This window comes from Giraffa tippelskirchi, chromosome 12 (genome assembly GCF_054371585.1).
Source record: "Giraffa tippelskirchi isolate mGirTip1 chromosome 12, T2T-mGirTip1v1.2.pri, whole genome shotgun sequence".
NCBI classification, from domain to species: Eukaryota; Metazoa; Chordata; class Mammalia; order Artiodactyla; family Giraffidae; genus Giraffa; species Giraffa tippelskirchi.
In genome coordinates, this window is record NC_137286.1 from 66,443,863 (window position 1) to 66,456,911 (window position 13,049).

The 13,049-nt window shown below is 55.8% G+C and overlaps 1 long non-coding RNA gene across 1 annotated transcript in view; it reads left to right on the forward strand.

Annotated features, from left to right (window-relative positions):
* Nucleotides 1-13,049, forward strand: part of LOC145530002 (uncharacterized) — a 1,493,464-nt gene that overhangs the window by 1,346,174 nt on the left and 134,241 nt on the right. The window contains exon 163 of the long non-coding RNA XR_014071397.1: nt 7,271-7,382. This is a non-coding gene — a long non-coding RNA (uncharacterized LOC145530002). The remainder of the gene's footprint in view (nt 1-7,270; nt 7,383-13,049) is intronic.

The following is a 13,049-nucleotide window of genomic DNA, read 5'->3' on the forward strand; positions in this document are numbered from 1 at the left end:
ATGAAGCTGGTGCTCAGAGAAGGGGGGAACTTGGCCAGAGCAAGGAGGTGTGCACCCAGACAGAACCCCCAGATCCGGCCATTGGAGCTCAGGGAGGCCACTGGTGTGGCTTGTCCCTGTGGCAGGGGCCGAGGCACGCAGCCCACCCTGATTCCTGCGGGGGCCTGACTTGGGAAGTGCCATCTGGTAGCTTTGAGACTCACCAAACCAAATTGCACTGGAGAGAGGAAGGACACCTTCCTTCATCCACCCCCCACCCCCGCCGGATTCCCACATACCCTGACCCCTTTCTCTTGATTTCGGAGCCATTTCCAGAGTCCCGCTCATATGACCTCATTCGAAGTGCACTGTGGACGAGCTGCCATCTGCAGCTGCTACCACAGCAGCCAAGGGCTTTAGCTCCCGAGTACCTCCCTTCCTTTGGAACTTGGGGGCCCTCTACTCCCCACTTGCACACCACAGACCTTTGCTGAGGATTGTGGGGACCCTCACTCAGTTTGCAGCACGTTGTAGCCATCCCTGTCCTCTCAATACCTCCCTTGCCACTCAGCTTGTGAGCCCCTTTGGAGCAGCGTGGCCCACCTGGCTGCAACGGAAGAGACACAGCTGACAGTGAAACAACAGCTTAGATCTGACAGCCGGAAAGCTCTGTCAAAAGGGACCTCCCTCTTCACACCGTAGAGGCTGTAGGAGCCGCCAGGCTTTCGGAACCAGTGCTGGGGCCAAAATGACCCCACAGCCGTTTTCCTTCCTGGGGAGGGTTCTGGCTCGAGTGGGAATGGCTCAAGTCTCCTAAGGTTCTGAAAGCCCACTGTGTGCAGATTCACGGTACACAGAGAGGAGAAGGTGGAGTCCTGCCCTGGAGGTGGTCACAGCTCACGGATGAGCCAGGCAGGCAGGCAGGCAGGCAGGCAGGGCATGAGAACACCTGAGCTGCCTTCATGAGTGAATGGTGTGGGGGCAGAGGAAGAGAAGCCGGTCTGCTCCCTCATGTGGTGCCCAGGGCAGGTTGTCCCCAGAGGAAACCCTTACGACGGTGAGGACTCTCACTGCTGTTTCCCAAGGGGTTCCGTCGGTGCGTGTCTTCCCCGGAGCGGTCAGGCCGTCTCTAAAGTACACTGGCCATGGGCATTGCCTCTCCTTGGAACTTCCCACGTGTTTCTCTTTTTTATGGAACAGTGATTTTTCTAGAGGGGTTCTGGGCCACAAGGTTGTTGGGTCATTTTCTAGCCTTCTGTCGTGAAGAACGCTTTCCTGGGCGTTGGGGTGGTTTGTTGTTCCAGCTCCCTTTCTTGGCTTCTTTTGGGAGCTGGTGCAACAAGAGGAGCTCAGCCTCTGCCTTCTGGCTGAGATGTCACCCTTCAAACAGCAATGCCTGCCTGGAGATAATGTTGGCATTTGCCAAAAGGGCTTCGTTTGGCACATGATATCTTGAAAGGACGTACACCGTCCTGTCAGCTATCAAAGGCTAGTTCAAATGACATAAAAATGAGAACTCTCCAATGGAGTCTTACAGTAGGTGGAGAGTCCGAAAGAAACTCCTTCAGTCATTTCACTGAGAGTCATTGATTGGGGACACCAAGAATATAGGAAGGAATGCAGAAAGAAAAGATGAAATTGTGTTCAGGATCGGGGGGAGGGATGAACAGGGCGTGCTTGCCTTGAATCCAGGCTTTGTTGGGGGGTGGGGCATAAAGATCAAACGGGTCTGAAACCACAAAGTGGTGATGGTAACACAGTATCACCAGAGTTACACAACAGTGTTCCCAAATTGCAACAATGATGAAAAAGTTTACTAACTTAACCAACAAGTTCCCAACTTAACCAACAAAAATACAGGAAACCATACAAAAAATAAAACATCACCAGAAAGGTGGAAACAAACCAAATGCAAAGCAGTTCAGGGGAAAGGAACTCCATGTCCCCTGGGGGCAGACCGAGTTGACAGCGTCCACGGTGAGCCGACAGGGATGGAGGCGGCAGAGCCGACCGCTCCCCTGGACGTGGTGTTTCCGGCAAGGGCTCTGGGTCTCTGTCCAGAGCGGGGGCTCGTTCTTCCTGCAGGGGTGGGTGAGTCATCGTCGGCGTCTGGGTGTTGCGCGGGAGCCAGGGCAGGCTCTCCCTGCCGAGGCGGTGACTCCTCCTCTGCCTCGGGTTCTCCTGCCAAAGCCCGAGCAGGTACAGGTGCACGTGGAGGTGGAGGTTCTGGCTGAGGGGGTGGGACATCAGTGCCTGGGGCTGGGGGTCCTGCAGGCACGGAGATCCGATCTGCCCGGTGTGCTGGCCAGAACCCAGCTGGCCTGGTGTCTCTGCGAGGGCAAGTCTCGGTTCTCCATCTGCCCTCGGTGGATCCCTGGGTCCTGCACCTGGAGCCACCACCTCTGTAGGGACAGGTCTGGGAAGTGGAGCCTGGTTCCAGTTGGAGGCCAGTGCTAGAGCTGGGGGAGAAGCAAAGTTTGCCCACAGGCCAGCCTTGGCATGTGCGTATCCCGGGACAGAAAGCTTCCAAGAGATTCCCAAAGAATACCCAGGGTCGGATGTCTTTTGGGACTGAAGTGTGCAAGAAGGGGGTGGGGGTGTGAGGCCAGCGCTTGCTGCAGGCCCAGCAGCATCTTTCGGGGACTCGTCCCTGTGTAGCTCAGCACCCCCTCCCCACACACTCCCGTGCACCAGCCCCAGCGTCCTCACCTCTGTGCTCTGGCGTGCTGGGCTCCAGGTCCTCCTGCTGCCTCAGAGGCTGGGGTTCTCGGGACTCTGGGTCGGAGCCGGGTGTGCTGAGCTCCGTGGCAGCCTCAGACTGGGCCGCCGGGTGTATCCTGTGTGGTGTCTCGGCAGCAGGCCTTCCCCGCCTCCGCTTCGCCCCCGGTGGGGCTGATGCCTCCGTGGGCACGCTCACCTGGAGCCTGCACTGGGCCTCAGGGGCGGGGGGGTGGTGCTCCGACCCCTCCCTCCGGGAGGTGGACGGGGTGTCCCCGTCCTCGGCCTCATCACGTGGGAAGCTCTGCAACGACAGTGACCGTCAGCCAGCCATGCTGGGACTTTTCCGAGCTGGGCCTGGCCAGTGGAGCCGCTGCTTCTGCCTGCTCGAACTTCTCTTCCCAGAAGGGTCAGAGACGTGTGTCTGCTCAGATCCCCACCCGGGAGGAAAGAGACCCACCTGAGGGTGTGAGGCCAGCCTGGGCGGCCGGCGCTGCCCGCACTCTCCCCATCCCAGCCAGCCTGCTCTCCCCTGGGGTGTGGACACAACTTGCCCGCAGGCTTCTGACCCCACATCCGCCTGGGCTTCCTTGAGGGAGACACACCCCGAGAAACCCGCATCCACACACACAGGCAAAGGACCCGGTGTTTCCGGGTGGCATGGGAGAGGTGGGCTGGCCCGGCCTGGGGCTCCCCGTGTTACCTTTCTGTTTCTCCGGGCAAAGGGCCAGAGGCCTCTCGGGGGTGCCCTGAGCCAACGTCGACAGGGTGCCCACGCACACTGCCTGTGAGCTCTCCTGAGGCCCCGGCCTCTGGGCAGGGGCAAACAGCAGAACATCCTGGCAGCAAGTGATCTGGCTGGGGGCTCCTCTCCGCTCTGGAGGCCTGGATACCCGGGTTGCGGGTTCTGTTGGGTTCTGTTGCCGGCAGGTGACATCATTTCCTGGGGTTCGTGCTGAGGTCCCTTCCCCAAAACTTCCCAAGGGAATCTCTGGGTTTCTGACTGCTCGACCACCCCCCTTAGGCCATGTGCAGGCACAGTGACAGCCACACAGCCCAGCCCACAGCCCTGGGGAGGCCTGGGTGCAGCCAGGGCCTGAGCTCCGAGGACCCCGCTGCTCTCAGACCAGGCTCCTTCTTCTCATAAGTGGTGTGGCCCTGGACAAGCGTATGCCCCTCAGGGTTTCCCCAGTCTCTCCATCTGCAGAGTGGGGGTCATTCTCCCATCTGCTTCCTAGGTCTGTCGGCCTACGAGCAGCTCCATGCCTTTCCACCTGGGGCCGATATCACGTGGAGCTTGTGCGCTGAGACTTCAGAAAGAAAGACTCCATCCAGGGCTGACACAGCACAGAATGGGGCAGAACGAGGCCTGGATGCGCCGTGGTACCCAGGAAAAGGCACTCCCCCTCCTGAGTGTTTTGAGACCCCGCATCCAAGTTGGAGGACCGAAAGGAAGACTCGAAGGTCTCCCTCTCTTATAGAAAAGAGTAGCCAACTTTCTGGTCCTCTGTTTCCATTGAGATTCTGTTCAAGTGTCCCAGCTCGGCTTCTGCGGGTGGCTGAGCTTCTAATGGCTCCCTGCGTTCTTGTCTTTTCCTCTCCAAAGCTTCTGTCCTTTTCCCCCTTCTGGGGTGGATGGGCGCTGTCATTACTTCTACCTTCGAGACAGATTGATGAAACGTCTGGACCATCGACTCCATTCCTCTCTTTGGTTCCGTGTCTCTCTCTGGCTGTGTCCCTCTCTTTTCCCTTCTCGATTCAGTCTGTGTCTTCCTCTTTCTCTCTCGTGTGTGGATGGATGGATGCTAGGAATGCACATGTATATGATTAGATGAGGGTTATGTTTTAGGGATAGGTTAGAGGGAGAGAAAGGCTTTAGGTCGGAGTTGGTCGTGGGGGAAGGGTCAAGGGTGGTGGTGGTGTTTCTTGGAATCTGAGTGCTGTGCATTCTTCGTCTCTTTCCATATGAACCCCTTCTCAGATACACCACTTGCAAGGAGTCTCTCATGTTCCGTTTCCTATCTTTTGCATTTCTGAATGCTTAGCTTCTCTGTTGTGAAGAGGTTCCATTGGATGGAAACCCATTGGCGTACTTCGTTTTCCTCTTTCCCTTACTTGAAGAGACCCATTTCTACCTCCGCCCAGCAAATGGCAAGGAGACTCTGATGTTAAGGAGCCTTTGACCTACGCTTCTTTCTAGCTGTCTCATGACATCAGTCTTTAGGGTGAGGTTTTTCCCCGATATTGAGGTGGTGTGAGATCAAAACCAATAGCGTTCTTCAGATGTAGCTGTCTGGTTTTCCCATGGACATTTATTGAGGAGGCTTTCTTGTTCCCATTTGGATATTCTCCCCTTTTGTGTCAGAGATGAGTTGACCATGGATGCCGGGGTTTGTTTCTGGACCCTCAGCTTTATTCCATCGATCTGGATCTGTGTGTGTTGCTGTATTCCCAATAGCATACTGTCCTGCTGCTGCCGCTGCGCCTAAGTCACTTCAGTCGTGTCTGACTCTGCGCGACCCCATGGCCTGCAGCCTACCAGGCTCCTCCGTCCAGGGCGTTTTCCAGGCAAGAGTACTGGAGTGGGTCGCCATCGCCTTCTCCGATACTCTCCTGAGGATCCTAGTTTGGTCGTCTAATTTCCTTTCACACAACCTTGGATGTCCGTATCGGGGCTTTTTCGTCGGATTGTATTGACAATTTAGGCTCTTTTCTGTTTCCGTACCCCTTTTGCAATTCTTTGTTCAGTGCGAAAATGCATTGGCATTTTGGGAGGAATAGCATCGAAGCTGTGGATTGCCTTGTGGGGCTGTGACATCATTTTCCCAATAGGAATTCTTTCAAGCCCTGAGCACAGCTTCTCTTTCCAGTGGTTGGTGTGGGCTTGATCTTCCTTCTTCCATCTCTCGCCGTTTTGTGAGAACAGGTCCTTCCTTCCCTTCTGGGTTAGATGGACTCGTGGGTATCACTTCAGTGAATGGCATTGTCAGTGGGGGTGATAATTCCCTTCTCATTGGAAGACTTTGCTGTGAGTATTAGAAATGCAAGTGATTTCTCTTCCCCTTCCTCCCTGTCCATCTCTCAGAGCCACCGGGAAACAGAGGCCTCATCCAGGGTCACACAGGCCTGAGGGAGTGCAACTAGACTGTTGTTTCTTCAGGCCCTCAGTGCTGGACATCATCCGGGATACTCTGTGTGTGTCTTCCTCAGTCTGCTGTCCCTTCAGACCTTTCCCTAGTTTTCACAGGCTTGTCGTGTTGGTGTTCTTTGTCTGTTTGGAGACACATCCTTGAGAAGCTTTGTGTTTCCACTCATTCGTCTCGCGATGTATGACCTGTCTTTTGCTTTTGTAATGAGGTCTTTCCCACAGTAGATATCTTTGATTTTGCAAAGTCCACTGTATTCTCTGGGTTGTTTTGTGGGCTGCCTTTTTGTTTTGTGTGTGAAGACTCAAAGCACGTGTCCGGTTTCTGCTCATTGTTCTTCTAGATTTGTGACAAGTTTTCATGGAAACTTTGTCTAGGGATAACTGGAAGTGAACTCGGTGTAAGGTGTCAAGTCTCCATCTCCATTCATGTCATGCCCTGCAGTTTCCAATTCCCTGTTCCTGAGTGGTTTTGGAGACCTTGTGGGAAGTTTGGTTGCATCGGAGTTTGCGTTTCCACCTTGAGTAGATTCCCACTGTTCTGCCCTCAGGGACACTGTCAAGGGGGAGTGAGGAGCAGCCTGCACTTCCAGCAGTGACCACACGGTGGGGCGAGTGCTGCTCTCCCCTCTGGGAGCCCCAGGCCACAGGCATCCCAGTGAGGAGCCAGCTCTGTGCTCAGCTGAAAGGAGTTATTCTCTCAGGAGCCTCTGAGCCCTTGCCTTTGGATCACCCAGGGTGGGCATTTGCTGTGACAGAAAAAAATTGCCCTGAATTCCATGGACGGAAGAGCCTGGCTGTGTAGAGTTCGTGAGTTGCCGTGAATCAGACACAACTGAGGACACAAAAATTCAATAGACTAAAACACTTTTTGGGGGTGGGGTGAGTGAAAGGGGGTGATGTGGGGTTTTTTGTCTTATATAATAGCCGAGGGAAATCTAGTTTAAACCTAAATTCACATAGATGGGAAAGGTATAGCTCTCCGTCACCCTATTAAAAAAAAAAAAAAGTCTTAACTTTTCTGAAAGCTTATTTAGTAGCTTCCTTGAGCAGTTCATTGTGAAGGATTTTTTTTTTTTTCTGTGACATTGGCCTCATTAAAAAGTACGGTTTGCCTTTACTGGATAATTTTGTTCATTGGTTTGTTAGGGAATCTTGGTAATATTTGAGTTTCCTGGGGAGTATGGTCACATGACCTGGCCCCGGCCAATCGGTGCGTTCCACCTCCCTGGCCACTGTGATTGGCTCCGGACTGGGGCAGTGCCCAATCTGGGCCCGGGGCCGGGCCTCACGTTGGAAGCCAGGGGAAGACGAGCTCTCGTTCTGCTGGGGTAGGGGAAGGGGTGGGGCCGGGGGAGGTCAGGCTCCAGCAGTGGGAGGGGCTTGAGGTCCGCCTGCGGCAGTTGGTGACCTTCCTGCTCCCCTCAGGGCAGAGCCGCCGGCCTGAGAATGAGGGCGCTGCTGAGCCCAGGGGCTGGGATGGCCCGCTGCTGCTGTGGTCCCAGAGCTCCACCCGAGACCTGAGGGAGGCCGTCTGCCCGTGAGTCCTCTCCCGCTTGTCTGTCAGCTTGTTTGAACCATGCTGGGTTTTCTGCCCAGCTGGCTAAGGGGAGTCCCTGGAAATGCAAGGGTGTGGGTTTTGGCAGACTTCAGGGAAGACATGCCAGATGAGCCTGGGAGACTCCAGCTTAATCTGGATTCAGGAGATATCTCTTCGGGCCAGCTAGTAATTGTAGGATAAGCCTAATGAGTCTTCACAGGATGAAGAGAGTAACGTGCCAAGGTAGCAATCGATGTCCTCATTCGAGAGGATGAAGCTGGTGCTCAGAGAAGGGGGGAACTTGGCCAGAGCAAGGAGGTGTGCACCCAGACAGAACCCCCAGATCCGGCCATTGGAGCTCAGGGAGGCCACTGGTGTGGCTTGTCCCTGTGGCAGGGGCCGAGGCACGCAGCCCACCCTGATTCCTGCGGGGGCCTGACTTGGGAAGTGCCATCTGGTAGCTTTGAGACTCACCAAACCAAATTGCACTGGAGAGAGGAAGGACACCTTCCTTCATCCACCCCCCACCCCCGCCGGATTCCCACATACCCTGACCCCTTTCTCTTGATTTCGGAGCCATTTCCAGAGTCCCGCTCATATGACCTCATTCGAAGTGCACTGTGGACGAGCTGCCATCTGCAGCTGCTACCACAGCAGCCAAGGGCTTTAGCTCCCGAGTACCTCCCTTCCTTTGGAACTTGGGGGCCCTCTACTCCCCACTTGCACACCACAGACCTTTGCTGAGGATTGTGGGGACCCTCACTCAGTTTGCAGCACGTTGTAGCCATCCCTGTCCTCTCAATACCTCCCTTGCCACTCAGCTTGTGAGCCCCTTTGGAGCAGCGTGGCCCACCTGGCTGCAACGGAAGAGACACAGCTGACAGTGAAACAACAGCTTAGATCTGACAGCCGGAAAGCTCTGTCAAAAGGGACCTCCCTCTTCACACCGTAGAGGCTGTAGGAGCCGCCAGGCTTTCGGAACCAGTGCTGGGGCCAAAATGACCCCACAGCCGTTTTCCTTCCTGGGGAGGGTTCTGGCTCGAGTGGGAATGGCTCAAGTCTCCTAAGGTTCTGAAAGCCCACTGTGTGCAGATTCACGGTACACAGAGAGGAGAAGGTGGAGTCCTGCCCTGGAGGTGGTCACAGCTCACGGATGAGCCAGGCAGGCAGGCAGGCAGGCAGGCAGGGCATGAGAACACCTGAGCTGCCTTCATGAGTGAATGGTGTGGGGGCAGAGGAAGAGAAGCCGGTCTGCTCCCTCATGTGGTGCCCAGGGCAGGTTGTCCCCAGAGGAAACCCTTACGACGGTGAGGACTCTCACTGCTGTTTCCCAAGGGGTTCCGTCGGTGCGTGTCTTCCCCGGAGCGGTCAGGCCGTCTCTAAAGTACACTGGCCATGGGCATTGCCTCTCCTTGGAACTTCCCACGTGTTTCTCTTTTTTATGGAACAGTGATTTTTCTAGAGGGGTTCTGGGCCACAAGGTTGTTGGGTCATTTTCTAGCCTTCTGTCGTGAAGAACGCTTTCCTGGGCGTTGGGGTGGTTTGTTGTTCCAGCTCCCTTTCTTGGCTTCTTTTGGGAGCTGGTGCAACAAGAGGAGCTCAGCCTCTGCCTTCTGGCTGAGATGTCACCCTTCAAACAGCAATGCCTGCCTGGAGATAATGTTGGCATTTGCCAAAAGGGCTTCGTTTGGCACATGATATCTTGAAAGGACGTACACCGTCCTGTCAGCTATCAAAGGCTAGTTCAAATGACATAAAAATGAGAACTCTCCAATGGAGTCTTACAGTAGGTGGAGAGTCCGAAAGAAACTCCTTCAGTCATTTCACTGAGAGTCATTGATTGGGGACACCAAGAATATAGGAAGGAATGCAGAAAGAAAAGATGAAATTGTGTTCAGGATCGGGGGGAGGGATGAACAGGGCGTGCTTGCCTTGAATCCAGGCTTTGTTGGGGGGTGGGGCATAAAGATCAAACGGGTCTGAAACCACAAAGTGGTGATGGTAACACAGTATCACCAGAGTTACACAACAGTGTTCCCAAATTGCAACAATGATGAAAAAGTTTACTAACTTAACCAACAAGTTCCCAACTTAACCAACAAAAATACAGGAAACCATACAAAAAATAAAACATCACCAGAAAGGTGGAAACAAACCAAATGCAAAGCAGTTCAGGGGAAAGGAACTCCATGTCCCCTGGGGGCAGACCGAGTTGACAGCGTCCACGGTGAGCCGACAGGGATGGAGGCGGCAGAGCCGACCGCTCCCCTGGACGTGGTGTTTCCGGCAAGGGCTCTGGGTCTCTGTCCAGAGCGGGGGCTCGTTCTTCCTGCAGGGGTGGGTGAGTCATCGTCGGCGTCTGGGTGTTGCGCGGGAGCCAGGGCAGGCTCTCCCTGCCGAGGCGGTGACTCCTCCTCTGCCTCGGGTTCTCCTGCCAAAGCCCGAGCAGGTACAGGTGCACGTGGAGGTGGAGGTTCTGGCTGAGGGGGTGGGACATCAGTGCCTGGGGCTGGGGGTCCTGCAGGCACGGAGATCCGATCTGCCCGGTGTGCTGGCCAGAACCCAGCTGGCCTGGTGTCTCTGCGAGGGCAAGTCTCGGTTCTCCATCTGCCCTCGGTGGATCCCTGGGTCCTGCACCTGGAGCCACCACCTCTGTAGGGACAGGTCTGGGAAGTGGAGCCTGGTTCCAGTTGGAGGCCAGTGCTAGAGCTGGGGGAGAAGCAAAGTTTGCCCACAGGCCAGCCTTGGCATGTGCGTATCCCGGGACAGAAAGCTTCCAAGAGATTCCCAAAGAATACCCAGGGTCGGATGTCTTTTGGGACTGAAGTGTGCAAGAAGGGGGTGGGGGTGTGAGGCCAGCGCTTGCTGCAGGCCCAGCAGCATCTTTCGGGGACTCGTCCCTGTGTAGCTCAGCACCCCCTCCCCACACACTCCCGTGCACCAGCCCCAGCGTCCTCACCTCTGTGCTCTGGCGTGCTGGGCTCCAGGTCCTCCTGCTGCCTCAGAGGCTGGGGTTCTCGGGACTCTGGGTCGGAGCCGGGTGTGCTGAGCTCCGTGGCAGCCTCAGACTGGGCCGCCGGGTGTATCCTGTGTGGTGTCTCGGCAGCAGGCCTTCCCCGCCTCCGCTTCGCCCCCGGTGGGGCTGATGCCTCCGTGGGCACGCTCACCTGGAGCCTGCACTGGGCCTCAGGGGCGGGGGGGTGGTGCTCCGACCCCTCCCTCCGGGAGGTGGACGGGGTGTCCCCGTCCTCGGCCTCATCACGTGGGAAGCTCTGCAACGACAGTGACCGTCAGCCAGCCATGCTGGGACTTTTCCGAGCTGGGCCTGGCCAGTGGAGCCGCTGCTTCTGCCTGCTCGAACTTCTCTTCCCAGAAGGGTCAGAGACGTGTGTCTGCTCAGATCCCCACCCGGGAGGAAAGAGACCCACCTGAGGGTGTGAGGCCAGCCTGGGCGGCCGGCGCTGCCCGCACTCTCCCCATCCCAGCCAGCCTGCTCTCCCCTGGGGTGTGGACACAACTTGCCCGCAGGCTTCTGACCCCACATCCGCCTGGGCTTCCTTGAGGGAGACACACCCCGAGAAACCCGCATCCACACACACAGGCAAAGGACCCGGTGTTTCCGGGTGGCATGGGAGAGGTGGGCTGGCCCGGCCTGGGGCTCCCCGTGTTACCTTTCTGTTTCTCCGGGCAAAGGGCCAGAGGCCTCTCGGGGGTGCCCTGAGCCAACGTCGACAGGGTGCCCACGCACACTGCCTGTGACCTCTCCTGAGGCCCCGGCCTCTGGGCAGGGGCAAACAGCAGAACATCCTGGCAGCAAGTGATCTGGCTGGGGGCTCCTCTCCGCTCTGGAGGCCTGGATACCCGGGTTGCGGGTTCTGTTGGGTTCTGTTGCCGGCAGGTGACATCATTTCCTGGGGTTCGTGCTGAGGTCCCTTCCCCAAAACTTCCCAAGGGAATCTCTGGGTTTCTGACTGCTCGACCACCCCCCTTAGGCCATGTGCAGGCACAGTGACAGCCACACAGCCCAGCCCACAGCCCTGGGGAGGCCTGGGTGCAGCCAGGGCCTGAGCTCCGAGGACCCCGCTGCTCTCAGACCAGGCTCCTTCTTCTCATAAGTGGTGTGGCCCTGGACAAGCGTATGCCCCTCAGGGTTTCCCCAGTCTCTCCATCTGCAGAGTGGGGGTCATTCTCCCATCTGCTTCCTAGGTCTGTCGGCCTACGAGCAGCTCCATGCCTTTCCACCTGGGGCCGATATCACGTGGAGCTTGTGCGCTGAGACTTCAGAAAGAAAGACTCCATCCAGGGCTGACACAGCACAGAATGGGGCAGAACGAGGCCTGGATGCGCCGTGGTACCCAGGAAAAGGCACTCCCCCTCCTGAGTGTTTTGAGACCCCGCATCCAAGTTGGAGGACCGAAAGGAAGACTCGAAGGTCTCCCTCTCTTATAGAAAAGAGTAGCCAACTTTCTGGTCCTCTGTTTCCATTGAGATTCTGTTCAAGTGTCCCAGCTCGGCTTCTGCGGGTGGCTGAGCTTCTAATGGCTCCCTGCGTTCTTGTCTTTTCCTCTCCAAAGCTTCTGTCCTTTTCCCCCTTCTGGGGTGGATGGGCGCTGTCATTACTTCTACCTTCGAGACAGATTGATGAAACGTCTGGACCATCGACTCCATTCCTCTCTTTGGTTCCGTGTCTCTCTCTGGCTGTGTCCCTCTCTTTTCCCTTCTCGATTCAGTCTGTGTCTTCCTCTTTCTCTCTCGTGTGTGGATGGATGGATGCTAGGAATGCACATGTATATGATTAGATGAGGGTTATGTTTTAGGGATAGGTTAGAGGGAGAGAAAGGCTTTAGGTCGGAGTTGGTCGTGGGGGAAGGGTCAAGGGTGGTGGTGGTGTTTCTTGGAATCTGAGTGCTGTGCATTCTTCGTCTCTTTCCATATGAACCCCTTCTCAGATACACCACTTGCAAGGAGTCTCTCATGTTCCGTTTCCTATCTTTTGCATTTCTGAATGCTTAGCTTCTCTGTTGTGAAGAGGTTCCATTGGATGGAAACCCATTGGCGTACTTCGTTTTCCTCTTTCCCTTACTTGAAGAGACCCATTTCTACCTCCGCCCAGCAAATGGCAAGGAGACTCTGATGTTAAGGAGCCTTTGACCTACGCTTCTTTCTAGCTGTCTCATGACATCAGTCTTTAGGGTGAGGTTTTTCCCCGATATTGAGGTGGTGTGAGATCAAAACCAATAGCGTTCTTCAGATGTAGCTGTCTGGTTTTCCCATGGACATTTATTGAGGAGGCTTTCTTGTTCCCATTTGGATATTCTCCCCTTTTGTGTCAGAGATGAGTTGACCATGGATGCCGGGGTTTGTTTCTGGACCCTCAGCTTTATTCCATCGATCTGGATCTGTGTGTGTTGCTGTATTCCCAATAGCATACTGTCCTGCTGCTGCCGCTGCGCCTAAGTCACTTCAGTCGTGTCTGACTCTGCGCGACCCCATGGCCTGCAGCCTACCAGGCTCCTCCGTCCAGGGCGTTTTCCAGGCAAGAGTACTGGAGTGGGTCGCCATCGCCTTCTCCGATACTCTCCTGAGGATCCTAGTTTGGTCGTCTAATTTCCTTTCACACAACCTTGGATGTCCGTATCGGGGCTTTTTCGTCGGATTGTATTGACA